The sequence below is a fragment of the Dermacentor albipictus genome, chromosome 10 (genome assembly GCF_038994185.2).
Source record: "Dermacentor albipictus isolate Rhodes 1998 colony chromosome 10, USDA_Dalb.pri_finalv2, whole genome shotgun sequence".
Taxonomy (NCBI): domain Eukaryota; kingdom Metazoa; phylum Arthropoda; class Arachnida; order Ixodida; family Ixodidae; genus Dermacentor; species Dermacentor albipictus.
Window position 1 is genome coordinate 88,900,825 of NC_091830.1, and position 22,478 is coordinate 88,923,302.

The window sequence follows — 22,478 nt, forward strand, 5'->3', positions numbered from 1 at the left end:
TGACCAACGTGGCCCAACGTTAACGTGGCCTACGCAGCTGGACTGATGCCATTTTCCGTTTTTGTGCAGCAGTCATTATTGGCGTTGCTAATTTTCCAACAACCCACAAAATGAGTACGAGTACTTGACGTCAGTTCACCACAGCGTTTAAAACGTCATCGAATCGTCATCGAAGTCATTGAGTATGCTGAAATGCATGGGAACATGTCTGCCCAGCGGCAATTTGCTGTCTCGGAAAGGAGTGTCCGTTACTGGCGAATGCAAAAAGTCAAGCTGTCTGCCTGCAACGGGCGGAAGACCTTTCGCGGGCGCCGCGCAATGCACCCAGAGCTTGAAGACAAGGTGGCGGATTTCGTCCGCGAGCATCGTGCCAGATCTTTGCCAGTGACAGCGGAACTCATCCACATCAAAGCTATCGAGATCGCCTGAGAATCAGGGCTGCCCAAGGACTCCAAGGGCTGCTCAAGGGCTCCATTTACTGAGTTCGTCGCTCCATGCGACGCAAGGGATTCGCACTTTGACGGCGCACATGAGTTTGCCAGAAGCTGCTAGAGGCATACGAGGTCAAGCTGGTCGAATTCCAGCGCTATGTTATCTGTCTCCGGCAGCAGCATGGCTACATGCTGGGACAGATCGGCAACGCTGATGAAATGCAGGTGTGGTTCTACATGCCGTCGCCCACCACTGTGCGAACGCAGCGCAAAAGAAGTCAAGCTTCTTTCTACGGGGAACGAGCATTCGTACTTCATGGTGATGCTTGCGTGTACTGCAGACAGCAGAAAGCTGCCCACATACATAATCTTCACGACGAAGACGCTGCCGAAAGAGGCTTTCCTGTGGGATGTTGTGCTTAGCATGAATGAAAAGGGCTATATGGACGAGGCCCTCATGCTCAACTGGATCAAGACCGTCTGGAATCGGCGACCCGGCGCACTCCTGCGGTGTCCGAGCATGCTCATCCTGGATGCCTTTCACGGGCACTTGACCGCAGGTGTGAAGCAGGCACTCCACGACGGGGGGGACGGAGCTCACCGTCATTCCGGGAGGCATGACGTCAACACTTCAGCCACTGGACGTCGTGCTCAAAAAGCCCTTTAAAGACTGTGTCCCTGAACAGTATAATCAGTGGATGGCAGGCTGCACAGGCCGCCTCTTGCCACTGTGGCCACATGGGTGTTGCAGACTTGGCGCTCGCTGCCCGACGTTGTGGTGTGGGCATTCAAGAAGTGTTGCATTAGCAACTCCTCGGATGGCACCAAGGATGACATCTTGTGGGACGCAGTCAGTGAAAAGCAGTCGTCTTCGGATGAGAGTTCGGACAGCTCGAACGAATGAGCAGGTGACGAGTCTGGCGGCACCACTAAATAAAACAAAGTTTTGTGCCTTATAATCGTTATGTTGACTTCTTTGCTTCAATGTAAGGGGGTCGACCTATATTCTGACTCGACCTATATTCCGCATTATACGGTAGAAAATCAGCACAAAAAGTACTTTTATTTTGTGTATCGTCAGTGTATTCCACTTCACCCAGCGACTTCTCCACTTCCACTTCATTTTTTCTTAGTAATGAACTGCTTTTTAACCTAGAAACTGTTTTGTTTTTTCGATGAAGTTATTATGTTAGAAATCATTTGGCCGGGTCATGTGCAGCATAACCTCGCCTTTGAGGCTATAGTTATACGCATGTAACTCCTTACAGCCCATGCCTCTAAGCTCTTGTTTTACTTCCAAGAGCCCTGTGAAGGCAGAAGTGCTTGTATGCATCCTTTTATTTATATCACCTCTTCATAACGAAACTTTTAGGCCCTTTTATTATGAGTCGTCATTATTTCGATATCTGTATATATCACGCACTTTACAGCAACCCGTTTTTAGGCCTCCTTACTGCCACACATCTACCTTTCCAACTCAGTTTGACCATTTCATCACTTACACAATTCATTACCATATGTCATAGCTCTTTGGCCCTTGCGCCATTAAAAGCCATACACCAATCAAAAAGTGTGTACAAATGTGTCAGGGATATTTCCTTCAATGCGCACAACATGATCGGTTGTGGACCACTCTTCTCTGAAGCCACACCGATAGGTATTAAGAGAACGGATGAGTTGCCGATTGATCATTTTTTTCAAATAGCTTACAAAGGCAACTTGTGAGAGCTATAGGGTGGTAACTTGCCACAGATAAAGGGTCTTTGCCCTGTTTAAAAACAGGAATCAGTCATTTCTTTCCATGCGGTTGGAAGGTATCCGGCAGCCCAAATAGTCTTTAAAAAAGTGCGAGTAGTGTACCTTGTGTGTCAGTGTGTAAGTTTTTGATCATGTCATGTATGACTGTCAGGGCCGGTGCAGAGCTCTTGCATGCGATCAAAGTAGCTCTCAACTCGGCAATACTGAAGGGATGGCTATACGGTTCATTGTCAGCATTTACATATGAATGGCTTACATTCTTTTACAGTCAAACCCACTTACCGTATTTACACGATTGTAGGTCGACCCATTTTTTCATTTTTGACAATCCAAAGTTGGGGGGTCCACTTAGAATCGAAACCAAACCGTGAACCGCTAGTAACGGCAAGAAAATAGAGAAATCGGGGACGCTACGGCGTGGTTACAACTTTGTACCTACGTTTCCATGGTTACGGTAGAAGCACAGCGCAAAAATTTACCGTATTGCATGCATTTTGATGTCAATACAGGCGATGCCCACTTTGAAAGTTCGCACTCCCAATCTGTGCCCACTGGCCACCGTACCTAGAGCGACAAACCTCCCGCCATCGAGTTTGGAAATGTATTGAACAATGTGATACGATCTTGGCTACGTTAGCGCTGTGAATTGAATCAAGGAATTCGCTAATACTCATTATTAGAGACCAATATAACACTCATTGAATGTGAGTAATGTACTCGCGAGGTAAAGGAAATCGCGTGCGGCCGCTTTCGTCAGTCGCATGTAGCTTGTTTTGGTATCCCGCAGTGCGGCAGTGGCCGCTTCCGGTTGATTGGATGGTTGTCATCTCGCAGCGATGTGTTCTTGCGAATAAAGTTTCATGCTCAACCTACAGCGTACGGTTATTTCACGAGCTTGTACAGAAGTTTCTTTTTCTTCTTTAAAGAAACATTTACTGCGTGCACCGCGAGTGCAAGGCTCTTGAGGGAGCATCGATCATTGATGGAAAATTCGCCGTCTTGGGGGTATTGGTAGTTCGCGGAAGAGCTTCTCTTTGAGATACGATTTTTCCGACGGCCACGTGATTGTCAGTGCTTCTGTTGTGTCAAATCGTCGTGCCTGTCATGAGTGCCCCAAAGAACTGTCAACGCTCGTTCACAGCTGCTTTCAAACGGGCTGCTATCCTCCATGCCGAGGAAACTAACAACTGTGCTGCGGCAGTGGCGGCTTCAGCGCGAGGGAATTTTTTCATGCGACTCCAAGCGCCATGGTTTTCGTGGGCCTAAGTCCGGACGCTTTCCCGAGCTGGAAATGAAGCTTGTGGCGTACGTGACGGATCTACGCGATCGGTCACTGCTGGTCTCGTGCGGAATGATCACTCAACAAGCCCGTGTCTTCGCTTCGGAAGCAGGAATACTGAGGACTGAATTTAAAGCCAGCAGTGCCTGGGCCTCTAAATTTATTAAGAGGGCTGGCTTCTCCCTTCATAGACGCACCAGCGTGTGCTAGAAGTTGCCGGCCGCATACGAGGATAAGGTCCTCGCCTTTCATAGGCACTTCCTAAAACTTCCGAAACTACCGACGGTATTTGCTCGGCCAGATCGGCAATGCCGATCAGACTCCCATATACTTCGATATGACCAGTAACACAACCGTGAGCGTTAAGGGAGCGCGCGATGTGAACCTGCTGACAACGGGCAACAAAAAGCTACGTTTTACGGTCATGTTGTCATGCTTGGCGGATGGCACCAAGCTTCGCCCGTACATCGTGTTTAAGAGGAAGACGATGCCCAAAGAAGTGCTTCCCAAAGGCCTTGTGGTACGGGCAAATGCAAAGGGATTCATGACGGATGATATGGTAGTGGAATGGTACTATCTCGTGTGGCTCCTGAGGCCGGGCGCATCCCTCAAGAGAGACATCTCCAACCTGTTAGTGTTGGACTCTTTCCGGGGCCACCTCACCGACAAGGTGAAAGCGGTGCTTCATAAGGAGCGCACCGACATGCTTGTAATCCCCGGTGGCTTGACGGGGCAGCTTCAGCCTCTCGACGTGGGGGTCAACAAGCCTTTTAAGGACCTGCTGCGCCGCGAATACAATGACTGGATTTCCAGAGGAAACCCCGACCTTACCCCAAGCAGGCGTGTGAGGAGGGCCTCCTTGGCTACTGTGTGCGGGTGGGTCCTCTCTGCGTGGGCGGCGGTACCGCTCGATGTTGTGGTGCGGTCGTTCGCCAAATGTGGACTCGCACTTCACGACAACGTGCTGTGGGACTGCAGCAGCTGTGACGGCAGCAGCACCAGTGAGGACGACTCCAGTGACGATGAGTAGTCATAAACCATGGCAATATATTTTGCTTGTGTGAAATGCGCTCTCATTTTTTTTTTTTGAGGCATGTGATTTTGGGGGGGTCGACCTACATTCAAGTCGACTGAACTATACTGAACTAGACTGAACTAGACGAACTAGACTGAACAGCTTTATCGTTCTTTTATGGTGAGTGCATTAGTGTTACTTTCACATTACACATTACAGGTGCGAATGTGGACACTGCCAGGTGCTGGCGAACTTTCTTGAACAAGAGTGCCTGTGCTGTCGCGAGATGGGTGCACAAATCTGGAACTGCGACTGGAACTGTCTTCCAGGGGCCATCTTCCAGTCCCCTAATTTTGTTAAAGCTCTAGAAGAGCATTTGTTTGAGTCAATGAGAGCTGCATATGTGCGAAAGCGTATATATATGTATGAATATGTACATGTGTATACATATTTTTCTGCTTGTCTATTAGTGGCATTCTGTTAAACTGCCGTTCTTTCTTTTTATTTTTTGATGTCACAGTGTATTTACATGCCTTGTATAGCCCCTCCTGCATGGGCCATAACTGTCGGCCTGCAGTATTCTGAAATAAATAAATAAATAACTGTTGCCCAACCACAGGGTTGCATCGCACAGCATCCGGACTTTAATGTTCTCTCTCTGAACATTGCCGTGTTCTGTGTGGCAATACCTCGAACTTCATTCATAGGGGCACACCATGGACGATGAAATGCACAACTTTCTTTGGACCAATGAAATAAATGTGCATTGCTAAAACACATAGCTTATTAAACAAGCAAACGCGTCAGCTTTTTTCAATGCTGTTCACCTATTCGAGTTGTTTTGGAAGGGACAAACAGAGAACATGAAGAAAGATTTCTTTCAATAGGTTAATAGAATTAGTTTGCAAACACAGCCAGGCCAAGACTTCCAGTCGACAATTGTTTGCATCAGAAATGAAAATTTTGTGCTCATCAACTCTCTATCTGTGTTTGTATTGTAGGAGAGCATACATAAGGTAGGTACCCAGGGAAGGGGGTTGTTGATGATGATGATAAACTTTTGTTCAATAAATTGAGTTTGCAGGCCAAAAATGGCCCTTTACATAGGTGGAATCCTTAGTCTGGGACCCCACTGGACGAAGCTGCTACCCACGCCCGTTGGACTAGAGCCCTTTGAGACTCCAGCGCCGCGCAATTGAGTAGGGCTGCCTCCCATGCGGGGGGAAGGGTTGGGGGAAGGGACGGATTCATCTGACATGCCCAAACCATGTGAAAGTTATCGGAGACTTCCCCACAGTGAGGGCATCACCCATCAATTTTTGGGGCAAAATGTTTCGCTATTGCAGGACACAACAGGGTGTTTGTCTGCAGGCACCGCAGGGTTCGTTCATCGGCCTTACTCAGGCCCTTAGCAAGGACCGGGAAACACCAATGACGTTTGCAATAGTCTGCCAGAATTTCCCTGAACCGCAGAAGCGGATGTCTAATCTCTGAGCCGGAAGAGTCTGGTTGAGGTGCTCGGTGGGTAAGCGCTCGGGCGACCGCGCCCGCAGCCTCGTTACCTCTAAGGCCCTGGTGGCCCGGAGTCAAAATAATGTGTTTGGGTAAGGGGTCCTATTTCCTCATGGCTTGCTTTAAAATGCGGTAGGCTAAAGGTGATACCTCGCCCGCCAGGTAGTGCTCACAGGCTCTGCGCAAATCCGTGATGATTACCTTCGAATTCGGGTCTGAGGCGGCAAGTGCTAGCAACCCCCTCGGCCTGCGCGGAGTTGGAAGCGTTGTAGGAAAGTCCGTTAACTCATTGGTCCTGGTGAACTACGGCGGCCGTGTAGAATCTAGTGGGTGACGGCCCTGCCACATCAACGTAGAATACACCCTGCTTTAATCCATATTGGTGTTCGAGGGCGCGAGCGCGCCTTTCGTCTGCCTTCATGTGTCTGCATGTCCGTGTTGCGCGGGAGTGGAGGAACCCAGAGCTTGTGATGCCATAAACGCTCACATAGAGCACCAACCGGTTTAAAGACGGCCGCACATCGATGGAGAGCGAGCAATGCTCTGGTCGGCTATCAACATGCTGAAATGACCAGGTCATTGCCGAAGTGAATGCTGTGGCGATGCGGGACCGTTGTGTGACAATTTAAGAAATTGAAGAAGAGGTGGGTATCAGCACTTTTTTTGCACATTCCATTATGACTGAAGATTTGGCCATGAAGAGAGTTGTAGCAAAATTCATGCCGAAGCTGCTCACAGTGGAGCAAAAGCAACTTTGTGTTGAAGTCTCACAGGACATGCTGGATTCCACAAACAGTGACCTCGACTTCATGAACAGCATAATCACTGGTGACGAGTCTTGGGTGTATGGGTATGACCTGGAAACCAAATCCCATTCGTCACAGTGGAATCATTCCACGTCACCAAGACCACAGAAGGCCCGCCAAGTGCGCAGCAACGTCAAAGTGATCCTGACTGCTTTCTTTGACTGTCGCAGTGTGGTACACCAGAAGTACACACCACAGTGTCAAACAATCACAAAAGAGTACTACAGGGATGTCCTCCATTGCCTAGGTGATGCTGTGCAGCGCAAGAGACCGGAGTTGTGGTCAACAGGAAATTGGCGCATCCATCACAACAATGCTCCTGCACATTCCTCGCACTTGATTCAGACATTTTTGGCGAAAAACCAGACTCCTGTAGTTCAACAGGCTCCTTACTCTCCTGATATGGCCCCCTGCAACTTCTGGCTGTTTCCCAAAATCAAGAGGCCATTGAAAGGAGCGCAATTTCAGACAAGAGAGGACATTATGGTTGCAACGACAGCTGACCTAAACTCCATTCCGAAAGAAGCCTTCTCGGAATGCTTCCAACAATGGCAGCACTGCTGGGAGAAGTGTGTCGGATACTTTTCTAAGAGAGTTCGTATAATGTGTTTGCCACCCGTCTTGAATAAAGGAAGAAATTGAGCAATTTTCCAGGATGAGGGTACTATATAGGATGCCAGGTATTGGCAAAATATGACAGTAAGGTAACAAGATGCCCATAATAAGTAAGGTACCAAAAACAATTCAGAATACCATCGAGCCCAGCAGATTTTTTAATATCAAGTTTCAAAATTAAGTTCAAGATACCTTCTGCGGTAACGTTATGTCATTGATGGACATGTCATCGTCAAAAAGTGCGTGCCCTCGTCCATCTCAACATGGCCGCCATTGCCGCCGCAGCAACGCTTACACGGTGGTAGGGAAGCAAGCTCCCTATTGTTCCTGAGCTCACTTGACCGGTTGGTCACGTGGGTCGCCAGAGCGTGGCGAGGGACGGGCTAGCCATGGCGAGTGGGCAGAGTGGTTTGGAAAATGGAGCGGCATGGTCGTGCACCCAGAGACAGCTGAAGATGTGGTCGGCAGGCTGAAACCCCCAGGCAGAAGTCTTCGCCGGTAGATTGACAGATGGTGCAAGTCCATCAAGATCTTTGGCAGCAAGGTACCAGCAGCCTGACGCTCTTTAGATAGAAATCTCGGCGAACATGCCACAGAGAAGCCTCATTCCAACCTGCTCTCAGAACTTTCTGCTGGACTCTTTTTTATTCGTGTTCTATCTAACTTAATTCATGATTGTATTGCGCTTAGTGTTACACTGACGATTTTAAGTGAAGGACAGGACATGGACGTATGTTGTGCTACGTACGTCTACGTCCTGAACGTCCTGTCCTTCACTTAATATCGTCAGTGCAACACTTAAGCACACTACAATCATGAACGTTCATCAACTAGCCCCCCTTTATTGCTTTACTTAACTTAATTATTCATCGCATGTTTATATTTGTACGTTCTGCTAGCGTAGTGTTTGCCGTGTTTATTATCGCATGTATTTTTCAGTTGTGTCGCATATCTTTTGCTTGTTTTGCGAGTGTTAGAAATTCCCATGTGGTGGGCTTTGTGTCGCACGTCGCGTCAGAGTGTGTGACCCCCGCACGCCTTCCGTGAAGCTTGGCACCATTTGCTTACAGTTCACTTATTCTTTATTTATTTTATTAAATTGAGAGTGTCTTTCTCAGTCCCCTTCCGTCTCATGCCTTGGGTCCACGGAAGATCAGGCATGAACCTTATCGCTGGTCAGCAGTCCAACCCTCCGTAAATGCATGAAGGGTGGGTTTGTTGTCGCCCCATCTCTTTCGGTTCGGAGAGTGAGAGCACCCTATTTACACGATTGTAAGTCAACTTGAATGTTAGTCGACCCTCCCATGTTGCGTGATAGGAAAAAAAAAAAGGAGAGTATACCTGAGGGCGCATTTGATAACGAAAATTTATTAGTAGCTGACATGGTCACTGGACTACTCGTCTTCACTAGTGCTGCCATCGTCATTGTTGCTACGGTCCCACAGTGCGTCGTCGTCCCACGAAATTTTACATTCGGCAAATGACCGCACCACGACATCTTGTGAAACAGCAGCCCGTGCCAAATGCATCCAACCACACGCAGCCATCAGGGAGGCTCTTTTGGCAGGTCCGCTTGGCATAATTACGCGGTCTTCTGCCTCCAGCCACTTGTACTCACGCGGAGCAGGTCCTTAAAAGGCGAAGACCCGGGCTTGTTTCATGACCATGTCGCACTTCACTGGCAGGGACCGATCACGCATTTCAGCGACGTACGACGCAAGCTACAGCTCTGGAAAGCGTCCAGACTTCGGCATGTGGGAAATTCCTCACTTAACGTCACAGGTGAAAATTTTGCTTCGCTGCAGTCGCCACTTTCGCACCACCCATTCAGAAACATCAAACTTGCGGCCTGCTACGCAGTGATTTGTTTCGTCGGCGTAAAGGATGGCAGCCCTCTTGAACGCTGCTGTGAACGAGTGCCAAATGATTAGTGGGCTTGGAGCACTCATGACGACTGAGGAAGCATAGAAGTAGCAAGTAGTCGGCAGTCAAGTGGAACGAGTCAAACCAATGCCTTTCATCAAACTATAGAGAAAGCTAAGCGCAACAGGCAAAGAGAAACCTGTGAGCAGTATCTGCTCTTCCATGAACTACCGATACTTCCCGCAAGCGGCGCCGTTCTGAGGGTGCCGCCGCAAATGGAACAGCGACGCATCCATCAACTATCGATACCCCCTCATAAGTGTTGTGTGCACTGTAAAACTCTCAAAAATGTTGAAAAATCCTTCGGAAAAGCGAACAAACATGCGGGATAGCGAAAAGCTACGGGTAGGGCCATAGAGCAAACAAAGTTGTAACTACACTGTAGCTCCCGCTGCCGCTGGTCTCGCTTTTTTTGGCGGTGCCATGTTTTGGTTTCGATTGTAAGTCAACCCCCCACTTCAGATTTTCAAATTTGAAAAAAGTGGTCGACTTACAATCGTGTAAATACAGTACATTACCCCCAATCTTTGACAACTGGCATCCGTATGACAGGACTTGCTGACCATGATCGTCTGTGACCACGAGGCATAGCGGGCGAAGCAGATGCATACCGGAAGAAGGCCATGAGATGGCCGATGGGCTTATAGGTGAATTGGGGCGCATCGTGGCCATCGGGAGGCAGATGAGCCTTGAAGACCCAGCTCTCCAGTTTTCGCACTAGATACGCATCGAGGAAGAGGCAGATCACCGCGAGCACAAGTGCGAGAGCTGCGTCAACACAAGGCCGACGAGGGTGATTGGGCACGGTTTTCCCGCCGCGTCCGCAAATTGCAGAGGGAGATTATGCTGCTGCGCGCGAAGGAGGACCGTGTCGAGAGCATTCGCAACTCGGAAGGCCTGCCGGGTTCGACTGCCACCGCTGAGAAACCTCATTCCTCCGCAGTGAGCCGCGCCCTTTGTAGCACCTGGTTGGTGATGCGCTGCGCATGGGTGAGGACTAGGCAGGACTCAATGTACCTCAATTATCGAGCCAAAAGCAGGTAGCCGGGGCGCGAAACGGCATGTCGCTGCTGGGCGCTTTTTGCGACTCGCCACAGGTGTTTTCGCATTTCGCCCCCATTGAAATGCAGCCGTCGTGGCCGAGATTGGATCCCGCGACCTTGTGCTCAGCAGCCTAACACCATAGCCATTGAGCAACCACGGCGGGTTACCAGACGGATTCTTATCACCTGGTGGTGAAAATCTTGAAAACTTGAGGTCCGACTGAAAAAGCAACGCAACGCAACGCCGCTGTCTTTAGAGTGATGCCGGTCCGTGAGAACCGCAACGTAACCAGGAGGAGTGAATGCGAAGTCTAGTAAACCATCATGTGTGGGATCCGTACATTTCAGCACAGCAACTTCATGATGAGCTAAGCGTTTGCTGGCGGAAATATGCACAACTTGGTTGGGTGCTCTATACTTCTAAATGGCCATTAAACAAGAGCATTCTTTTCAAACAGCAATTAAATCTTCACTTAAGCTGATTCCCACAGCATGTGAGATCAGCAATTTTCTAGGTATGTTAATTGTTGTTCATAAGTAAAAGTTATAACAATAAGAGCTGGTGCAAGTGCGAAAATGTTGCTAGCAGGTGAGTGTGATGTTATGAGGTGGCAAGGGAGTACCTGACAATTTGGTTCGTCCCTATGGCTTATTTAGATATGAAGGGGAAAGGAAGTGAAAAGGCAATGGATGGCAAGGACAAGGAGATGAGAGCTCAAACAGCACCCGATACAAACCAAGAGAGAAAAAAGACACACAAAAAGGACACACACAATATGTATGAAAAGCGATCAGAAAAGGAAATGTAAATTGGAAAAATGTAGCACAGGGAGAAAAAAAAAAGGTGAAGTGAAAAAAGGACAGGATATAGGTAATTCCTTGATCCAAGAGACAGGAAGTGATATCCACCATTGTAGGCGTATACAAATCTCTTGGATACAAGGAGCCTGTGAAAAAGAAAGAGAAAATTGGAAGTGAAGGAGAGAAATCGAAAAGAAAGAAAGGTGAAACATTGAACAGGACTTGCAGAACTAAGATATGACAGTTGTGCAGAGAGGATGATGACTGATCATGAGTGTATTATTGTTTAGAAAGATGCATAAGGAGTGCAATGGAGAGTACATTGAAGGTGATAAGGTTGTTTTGTATAAACAGAAAAGTACACAGCTTTTTAAAACCTGTTTTTTTTGGGGGGGGGGGGGAGAGTGGGTTACCCCATCGTACACCACAAATTCAGAAAGGCAGTAGCTTGACGCTCTTTGGCCATACCTGGCCCTTGCGCCATAAACACCACACATCATCATCAGTAGATGTTCCATCAAAACTCGCAGACATTATGGCGGGCAGTTCAATGCACACATTCAGGGAGAACCTAGGGGTCCTTGTTACTGCATGTGGCAGCTCACTCTACATTGGTGACAGCCACAGGAAGGATGCAAGTAAGCTGTTGGTGTTGTAGGTTCCCTCTCATAGAAAAGTATATATGTATTTTTTTAGTCTTCAAGCTGTTTACCAAGTTGACATTTCCAAATTCCCTGAGTTTTCCAGGTTTTCCCTGAGTGCGTTTGCAAAATTCCCTGAGTGATGCAGAACTATGTTTTATGTCAAGACAAGCTGAAACCATATCGCCCAATGCTGTCACTCTCTAGTAAGCATATAAAAAAAAAAACCGACTTAATGCAATTTAAATACTAAGGAGTAGTGTTTATGCTATTCAAAAAAAGAATAGAAGGGAAGGATTAGTGAAATGCACAGCGAATAAAATGTCTTCGAAAAAAATAGCAAATCGAGTCAGACATTCTCAAATGCAAATAGAAAGGAGATGCATACAGAAGCAAATATTTTCGAATATGAGCTATTTCTATCAACTGATAGCAAGCTCAGTGGTATGAAGCCCGAACTTTGTCACAATTGAGATTCTCTCTCAACAGCTCGCAAGTCAAGCTCAACTGTCCCGACATACTCGCAGCCCATGCACGATGCCTGTGTTTCACTGCTTTAAAGAGTTTGTTTTGGTTTGGATGAGGGACACCTGCATCTCAGCATCAGCCAACACTTTGTTTTTTGAGCTCAAAACGGTGGTAGCACACTTCTTTCATTCCGCAATGCGTAGGTCCTTTCTGTTCTTGTCCCCCTTCTGCCACTTGTTCGCCCCACCGACCATTTGAAGCATCTTCTTGGTCAGTTGCACAGTCCATGTTCGATTTTCGAACTCCTTAGGGGTCGCGAAAGCGTCCAAAAAAATCGGCCAATTGGAAAAAATAAACGCATGCAATTTACTGCTCTTAAGGGCCCAATCCGCCACAGGCACATTCGAAAACGCTCTGCAGGCCTGTCAGCACATGTATTAGGCATATTGGTGCTCGTACTGTGACAGGAAATACCGGGTGCACGTGTGTATAATTAAGGAATACATACTGTGAAAGGGAAAATCAGACATCCACCTATTTGTAGCAATTCTTACAAAGAAAACACATACGGGTTCCTCGAAAGAAAAGTCTCGCAGTTGAAGAAAAATTCGTCCTGGTCCGGGACGAAACAATTGCTACGAATGGGTGGATGTCTGATTTTCCCTTTATTAATTACTTCTCTCCACCTTGCGGACTTCTGCAGAACTATTGCGTCAAACTCTTGCCTTTGCTTCGCTTTGTTGACAAATTCGACTTCGTCCTACCATCTGCTAGCTCCCTGGTTAGCTCAGATGGTAGAGCGGCTGCCCGGAAAGGCGGTGGTTCCGGGTTCGTGTCCCGGAACCACGACGACCCCACGTCGAGTGACTCGGATGGGGATACAGACGTCGACTTCGTACCAGAGCTCGCTCCGCCAGACTCTGATGATGATGGAGCAGCAGCTTCAACAAGCAGACCTCAAAAGCGCAAGGCTACTTACATGAGAAAGACAAGGAAACGACCGAAAGCGCCTGCAGTTTCTGCTGAAGAAGAAGTCGAAGAGGAGCCTGGAGTCTGGGGTAGCAGCGAACCGGAGCACGCCGTCCGCGACCCGAAAATTTGGGACCCACAGTTCTCATCAAAATCACCGACGAGGCCGTGTGAAGCTTTTGCTCTATATTTTGACGACAGTGTCATGCATACATTAGTAACAGAGACAAACCGGTTTGCAAAACAGAAAAACCGCAAGCACTGGAAAGAGCTGACAATTGATGAACTTCGCGCATATTTCGGCATACTGCTGCTGATGAGCACAAATCCAAGGCATCAAATGTATCCGTACTGGAGCAGCGACAGTTTCTTCAATTGTCCTGAAATATCAAGGGTCATGTCTTTCCGCCGTTTCCAAAACATTATGAACTGTTTACATATCAACAACCTAAGCAAAGAAAAAAAGAAAGGGGAAGACGGGTACGACAGACTGTCGAGAGTATGCCCTCTCATACAAGCGCTGAATGCCAGCTTCAAAAGGCAATACACTCCGTCAAGCCATCAATCCATTGATGAGAGCATGGTGCGCTTCAAAGGACGGTCTTCGTTGAAGCAATACCTCCCTATGAAGTCAATAAAACGCGGATATAAGGTTTGGTGCCGCGCTGACTCCCAGACAGGATACCTTATTGATTTTCAGGTTTATGAAGGGAAAGCTGCTGACCACCCAGCCAGCATGGGTCTCGGAGAACATGTTGTGCTATCCCTGCTTGATGGTGTGGAACCTGGTACACAACTATATTTGGCAACTTTTTTACATCCACACGGCTAATGGAGGCCTTGAAAGAAAAGGAAATTCTGGCAGTGGGGACTGTTCGAACAAATCGCAAGAATCTCCCTGAAGAAATCAGACATGATAACAAGCTGCAGAAGGGTGACTATATATGGCGGACAAAAGGAAGCATCACGGCTTACCAGTGGAAGGATACAAAAAACGCCCACGAACTTTCCAACTTTCATCACCCGAACGACACTGCGGACGTTGTTCTAAAGCTTGCCAATGGCTCGTCCGTGTCTGTCCAATGCCCAAAGGCCATCTCAGACTACAACACCTGGATGGGTGGAGTCGACAGGTTTGACCAGAGGAGAAATGCGTATCCGGCAGACAGAAGATCTAAAAAGTCCTGGTACCGAATTTTCTACTTTCTGCTGGATGCAGCAATAGTGAATGCTTTCCTCCAAATGAAAGAAGACAATCAAATGAGCTACCTGTGGTTCCGGCTTGTCCTCGGTCGCCAGCTGATAAACGGCCAAACCTTCAAAGGCTCTAACAATCGGCCTTATAAAGCCAACAAAAAAGGCACCAAAAATGGCCAAAAAATGGTAGGAGTTCAGGACGAAGTCTGATTTCTGGGAGATGGACACCACCCTCAGAAAGTCGCGAAAAGGAGGCGATGTCGCTGGTGCTCCAGTGCCAAGAAAGAAGCTCGCACCAATTTTTTGTGCTCTGCATGCAATGTGCCACTTTGCGCAACATGTTTTGGGCCTTTTCATGCTGGTCGAAAGTGAACTGAAAGCCCTTGAGAGGCGATGGGACAAATACGTCCCACTTTCTGAAATTTCATTGAGTGTCAGTGGGACACATCTGTCCCACTTTTTCTGAATAAACTACTTGTTCTTATGGCTTGAAATTTCGTGCTAACTATTTCTGTTGGCTTCATTTAGTCAGATAACACAACATTTTTCTTAGTTCTTGAAAAAAATATACCTTGCCTTACAAAGGGTTAATTGAACAAACTTTTGTTTCACAATTCTTTGCTTGCATGTTTGTCATGGCTTCATGATTTCTCTTTTCAGGAATGACAAAAGAGATTATTGGTCTGCAAGCTGCCCACCCCAAGCGATAAGAAGCTCAATGGTTACCTTAATGACAACAGGCCTTCTTGAACTACGTGCCTCACCTCGAAATGTTTGCAAGTTTACCGCTGTGAGCGCTATCAGGAAAGCAGCAGTCCACAGTTTCGTATTGTACTGAGCAGGAATGCTAAAATTTGACATATAAGCTTACTTTATTTTAAGTATGTTTTATGACAATCGGAGTAACAAGTTTAGTCCGAACTTGTTTCTTTTGTCGTCATGTAGCAAGCTCCTACTTGGTAATGCACAAACTCTATCATCTGCTATTCGCAAATCAGATTGACGGGCATTACCACCAAGTGTCACATGCTCCCCCATAGCGTTAATTTGTTACATGAAACTGCAATGAATTTTAAAGCCTTCAAAACTGCTCACTGCAGTGTTGAGGAAATGATGCTTCATGTTCACTGAAACTCTGGCAGTCACTCTTCACTTTATTATTCTATTTTTTATTTAAAGTACGCTCAAGGCCATATGCCATTAAAGAGGGGAGTGGGTACAAAGCAGTAGAGTAAAACAAACAAACAAGAGCAGTGAGTTCTGGTAATACAATGATTCTCCTGATTATACAATGTTAGCTAATGTTTTGCAAAAAAAAAAAATTTGTTATTGGTGATGGCTACGGTACTTGAGAGAAGGTGGTTCCATTCCTGAGGTGTACGGGGGATGAAAGATTGGAAGAAAGACTTCGTGTAGCAAGAATCAATCCGTGTTACTGCAATGATCGATGCAGTTTGAAATGTACTTGAGGCTGCGGTATGAAGTCGTTGTGAAGTGTGGTAGGACGGAAAATTTAATGAAATAGCGAAACATGGCGACTGTTGCGATTAGCTAGGGGAATAAGTGCTGGTTAGTTCCATTGAAGTTATACTCACGGTACGGTTATGATTAAAAAGAATGAAATGAGCAGAGTTATTTTGCACTGTGCTCTCGGATGGCGACAGCCGAACATATCTTGCATTACAAGAAGGTGTATGGCTACATCCCCACTGCCAAGGAAGACTGCATAAATCCCGTAAAAAATGAGGATGGGCACTGCTTTGCGCAATTTAGTATTCAAGCACAAAAGCCCTGGTTTGGAGAGCCCCTCTGGAAAAGGCCAGCTTATTGCCAATCTCATCAACAAGTTGAGCTCGTACTATGGCTGGGCCCTGAAGACCCATGATAATGTGGATTCTATGCAAAGGGCAGTGATGGCCACTTATCACCACATCACATCAAATGATAAAGTGGCCAACCACACCTTTTGCCCAACGGGGTCTGACTCGTGGTGTCGGCAGAATGCTGCAAATGCTAAGGGCGAGCCTGCACCAAAGCATCCCCCCAGCTTGCCTCCTCATGTCTGCGAGGCCTTATTGCCCATCTATCAGACGCTCTCTGATAAGAGGCTACTGCAGCGATGCCAACAGGGCTAGACCCAGAACAATACTGAGTGCTTGCACTCAATGATATGGGCACTTGCGCCAAAGGAGTGGCATGCCTCATTGTTCGCTATTGAAGAAGCCATAGCCGAAGCGGTCCTGAAATCCAATAGAGGAAATGCAAGAAGCTCTACAGGCATACTAAACGAGCTTGGCATCAACCCTGGCATTCACAGCTCCAAGCGCATGGCTGAAAAAGATCAGCGTCGTTCTGTGGCTTCAGCATGCAAGTGCTCATCTGCCAATAACCTGCAGCGCACCTTGAAGAAAAGGCACACGGGCGCAAACAGTCAATCTGACTACATGCCTGGTGCATATTAGTCCATTAGGAGTGTACATACCATGATATTTTTAACTGTATAGAGCTAAATAAAATATCAACAATATTTTGTCGTTTTCTCAGAACACAGATTGTGGCCACTTTCTTTGTTTGCTGCTTTGATATCTTTGGACCTAGGACAGCTAGGGCTATAATTTTTTTTGCAGCATTAAAGGACCCCTGACACGATTCCGACAAATTTTGTAGAGGCATAGGGTACAGCTTAAGTAGAACATTCGCATCCCAATTTAAGTGAAGCGTTACATATTAATGGAGCTACAAGCGATTACAAGTTACCCTCCTCCCTAGCCATGCTTTTCCTCCTCAACTCGTTCGCCGAGCGATCGGGGCTAAGCTCCACCTTCACTGGTCCTGCGTCACGATGAGACATCGCATCGTCAATTTCCAGTTGTTTTGGAGCCCGCTCCCACCCGCGAGAAATCTCTCCGCTAGCCGTTTGGCCGTCAACCCCAAGCGAGAGCTATCGAAGCAGCGTGCGTTGCGAGCATTTTGTCGTAGCACCGAACGTGTCTGGTATTCCGGTAATCACACACTACCTGAATATTTCGACGGAACGATGGAGGCATAAACTCAAGTTGATGAAGGAACTTTAGCGTAGACGTACGTGAGCTGCCTGATCGGTCTCCACGGTCCAGCCAGCCGCTGGCGCAGAGCTTAACCAGCCAAAGAAAGAGCTAATATTGCTCTAACCAAGTGTAAAACATTTTAAACATTTACAAAAACAATGTGTTAATAATTACACTCCTGCAAAAAATTTACACCAGCAGCCAAGAAGGTTACTTTTTGTTACTGCTACTGTGGGTGGTTGAGCTCTATGCCACCAGGTGGCTGCACCGTGCAGACCACAGACCATTCACATTTGCGCTTCAGTTCATCCCCTGAAACCACACGCAAGGGGACACAGCCAGGCCCTGTCCCCTTGCACTTGCGTTTACCCTAATACCGGACTCGCGAAACGCTATTGCGTTAGTAATCTTCCAGTGTAAAGTGACGGCCGCTATCGCACAAATCCTGGCGCGGATCGGATAGCGACAGTCCGATGCGCTGCAGCCAGTCCGCTCGTCTACTGGCTTGCAGAGGGACACGATGTCACAGCTTGACATATTGCTATGTTTGCAGTCCACAACGCCGCAAAGTCGAATCATAGCGCTCGCGAAAACACAAACCGACACTGATGGCGGAGCTCTCGTCAAAGACAGAGCACGTTGTAACACAAGCAGACAACACTTGTTGTGTGCTTAAAGTGTATTGAAAAATTGTTCTTGTGCATTCTCTTTATGTTACTTTCTTGTTATAAAAACAAATTAACTAATATTCCAACTATTACGAACATCATTTGTTTACCATAAAGTTGAAAAATTTATCCATCATGCGCCCTGGTCAGCCAAGCGGATAGCTCACCCCACTTACGCCATATGGGTGATTTCGGTCATATGGGTAGGGGCGGCTTAAAATTCCGCCGAGCAGTGTGCTGCGATTGGCAGCGATGTGCATTTTCAAAGCCTTATAATAAATTACACGCTTTACGCAGAGCACTTAGATGTGTCAATTAATGATCAGAAGGACCTACTCTAACGACTCAGTATGTTTGTAGAAAAGTCAAAATCGTTTCAGGGTCCCTTTAAGTTAAATGTGCAGATAAAGCAGTGCTGAGAGTAGATTTCTCATTCACAGCTTGAAAAAAATTTTCTTTAGTTTAAAAATTTGTTTTTCATCATGCATAAACAATGAACTTCATTGTACTGTAAATTGAGAAGTAGTTGTTAAATTTTAAATCTGCTTGCAGCGCTATATTCCTTATGCATTCTAGTATCTATCCATGTGTTAATAACAATGTTATGTAAAAATATATTTTGTATTGTTTCAGCAAACAATAGAATGTGATTACTGATTATCTCAGGAAATAATTGACCTATTTACAATATAATCACATATTTAAAATCAGCTCAAGAAACTGAACAAGTCTGTGCAGTTTCATCTAATTCAGTTAAGAAATAAGCGACATTATCGTTACAACCCGTGTCCCCTCTTAAGTAGGGTTACAATCACAAAACCTTGCGTTGTGCATCTGCACCATTAAAGAAGTGTTGAGCAGCCTAAAGTATTTTTAATACTATTTTTGTATTAAGGTACTGGTGAAGTGACAAGAAGTGCTTCTCAACAAATGACGCACTTGGTCGCCTGGCTGTAATGAAGGACGCTCATATCGTATCACGTTTGACCAACGGTGTGCCTCAGGAAATAGAAATGGATCTCGCTGGATTGACTATCTCTAAACCTGCAAAGTGGCTTGCTGCTGCGCTTCAAGCAGAAGTGTCTTTCCAAAGGGATACTTTTTAACGCTCGTCGAAGCAAGAATTTGTAGAACAGGAATGACAAAATTCTGCGGGATCAACGTGCACTCCTGGCTGCGAGTGCAAACGATGAGAGTCTGCTGGTTTGCCAAACCAACTTCACTGGCACAATGAGTGCCCTCGTCATGAAATCGTCTGCTGCTCCTGCCGACGACCAGGGAAACAAGGAGGGCGACACAAAGCTATGTTAATACGGTACAGTCCATATGTGAATGGACACTTAGTGAACGCACCTCTAGATACACAAGCCACTACTACCTGCATCAGTGACATGTTTAGAACTCTGAAGCTGCAATTACTGAAATATTCGTGGACCAATGTCCTAGAAGTCACCCCAACAAAACTTTTGGTCGCACATGTCCGACCTCTGGTGGAAGAACCCATCCTTGGAACATATTCCTGCGAAACATGTTGCAAACTTTACTGCGTCGTGTTGAATGTAGGCATCAGCGCAGTCTTAAAACAATGAGATCATGAACGCAAAGATCATTCAGTTGTTTATGACTTGCACAAATTGCTGAAGCACGAATTAAACTATGCCATAGCTGAGCTTGAATGCTCAGCCAGAGTTGATGCTGTTGACAAGTGGCAACGCTACCTCCTCGGCAAACCATTCACTATCACCGCTGACCACACTGCCTTACAATGGCTCAAAAATCCACAAGGTCACCTGTCTGGATGATGCTTGAAGCTTTCCATGTATGACGTCAACATCTGATACCATGAATGCAGCTAAAACATTGAAGCAGTAGCATCTACTACAAGTCCAGTGGTTCAACTCCTTTCTTTACCAGAACATCAAGGCTACCAGAAAGACCACCCACAATGCAAATGCACTACTAAAAACGGCGCCACTATTGTCACACAGAGAGAACTCTGCAAAACTTATGTTCCTCACAAACCTTGACTCGACCTTCTGCAGTGAGTACACCACCAGTAGGGATAAAGAAAACTATCGGTTTGTTGTCACCTCATTATTACTGGCCAGAAATCAACAGCAACGTATCATCTTATGTCCGGCACTGTGACATATGCCAAAGGTGCACGAAACCCACAACCAATAGATCTGGATAGTGCAATCGCTACCACCCGCAGAGCAACCCTTCGAACCTAGCAATGGATGCTACAGCAGGCTTTCCTGGATATGGCTTCGCAAAGAGATTTCTTTACTTGGTGTTAGACCATGTTGCGCATATTGTATGGGCATTTGCCCATAAAGACGAATCTTGTGACATGTACATCTCTTGCCTCACCACCATCTTCACTGCAGGGAAGCTAAAGGAATTCCTGATCATGGACTGCAGGCAAACTCAAACAGTTCTTAAGATAACACTATCCACCAGCTATTACTTCATGCCCCCAATGTAATGGCATGAATGAACGCATGCATATAGGCAGTGTGACCCAACACAAGTTCAAAATAAATGAAGAACCACAGAAGTCCTGGGTAAAACATCTTTCGAATGTTATTCAGGAGTACAACAGAACCCCACATGAGGTGACCAGATATCCCTTATCATATAAAATGTATGGGATACTTTCTTACACACCGTTGTTAGATACCACCCTGAAAAGTGAGGAAGAAGCAAGGAAGATTGCAGTGCCAAACACGATAGCCTATCATTCTAAAAAGAAGGCCATTTAAGACAAAATCTTCCGCAAGATCGCCAAGTTGGTGCTCTACAAAACACCTTGGCACCCAAACAAAGGAAAGTTAAGTTCAGTCCGTACTCTGGACCTTTGCTACGTTTGTTCATGAATACAGGTCGACAACACGTCGTCATTCCAACATAAAGGTGGTTCGTTGTCACTTCAGCTAACTTGTTATCTGCCACTCATATTCTGCGTGTTTTAACGTATGTACCATCGCTGGCCATGTTTCATACGTTTCCTTGGTATGCACACTAACAGGACAGTGCAAGCTGAACACCCCCCCCCCTTTTCCTTTCACCCCACTTCTTTCTTTTTGTGCATGCAATTATGCACTAAGCACTGCTTTGAGTTGCATGCAGCAGACAAGTTATTTTATGAAGCTAATGCACTAAATTGCACACTCAACTGTACTTTTGCTTGTAACAGAAACAGGTCATTACAGTGGTGTGCAACAATGTGGTCCACTAGCATTTCCGCTTACTGAAAAGTTATGACCCGAAACTTAAGGCAGAAAAAATGTGTTATTTTAACACAGCAGTTAATGATCTGAGTATAAAGAAATTTTTGACATTCTTTTGAAAATTTTCAAAAGTATCTAAGCATTGTTGCTTGGCTGTATATAACATATTGCGATACGTATACACTGTACAGAAGCTGCCAACAGAGGTTCCGGTTGTATACCATGCCGACACCGGTATACACAGCCCATCTTCATGGATGGCTTGCACATCACTCATACCAGTCCAGCATCTGGGTCAGCTGTGAGGTTTATAATATTATTTGCCCCATAGCCTTTGTCAAGTAGCGCCCAGCCTCGATGCGCCTGATGAACGTTGGAAGTGTTCGTGGACAGATACTGCCAAATGCCGTCGTTCGTTACGGAGCCCTTCGAGAAGTCCTGTGTGCATAAACGGGAGGGGTATGTTGTCTTCTTCGATCATTACTCACGCACTGATTAAAACCAATTCAATAAAGCGCTGAAACAATGCTGAAAGCAGCTCATATTGATACACAGAGCACAGACTGCATGCCAGCCTAGGCTTTATTTTCCAACCAAATGGCATTACAACAGATTCTTCGTTTTCTCTGCAGGCCGCACTCACAATTTTGGAATCGGTTAATTACGATTTCGCATGCAGGCACGTGCCCAAAGGAACTGTAAGTGCATCCTCCTTGACTTGGCAAAAGCTCAAGATGTTCTAGTTTTTACTGACAATGCTAGAAACTTCCTGGGCCCTGGATTGTGAACAGGATGGTCAAGTATGCAATGCCTGGCATACGCATCACAAATTGTGCATCCAGTGTGCGAAGGAGGACACTCGGAACTTTGAACAGCTGTCTGTCAAAACATGAGAAATTGTAGGGCACTACAAGAGAGGGTCCCAGGCCAGGAGTTGCCTCAAAGGCGTTCAAATTAGCATGGCTTGGAGCCCCTCGATGTCACTCAGGGTGCTGCAACACGATGGAACAGTGAATACAAAATAGGCCTTGCCTTTTAAAGCTTCGTCTGCCAATTTCCTTGAATCTGTTAG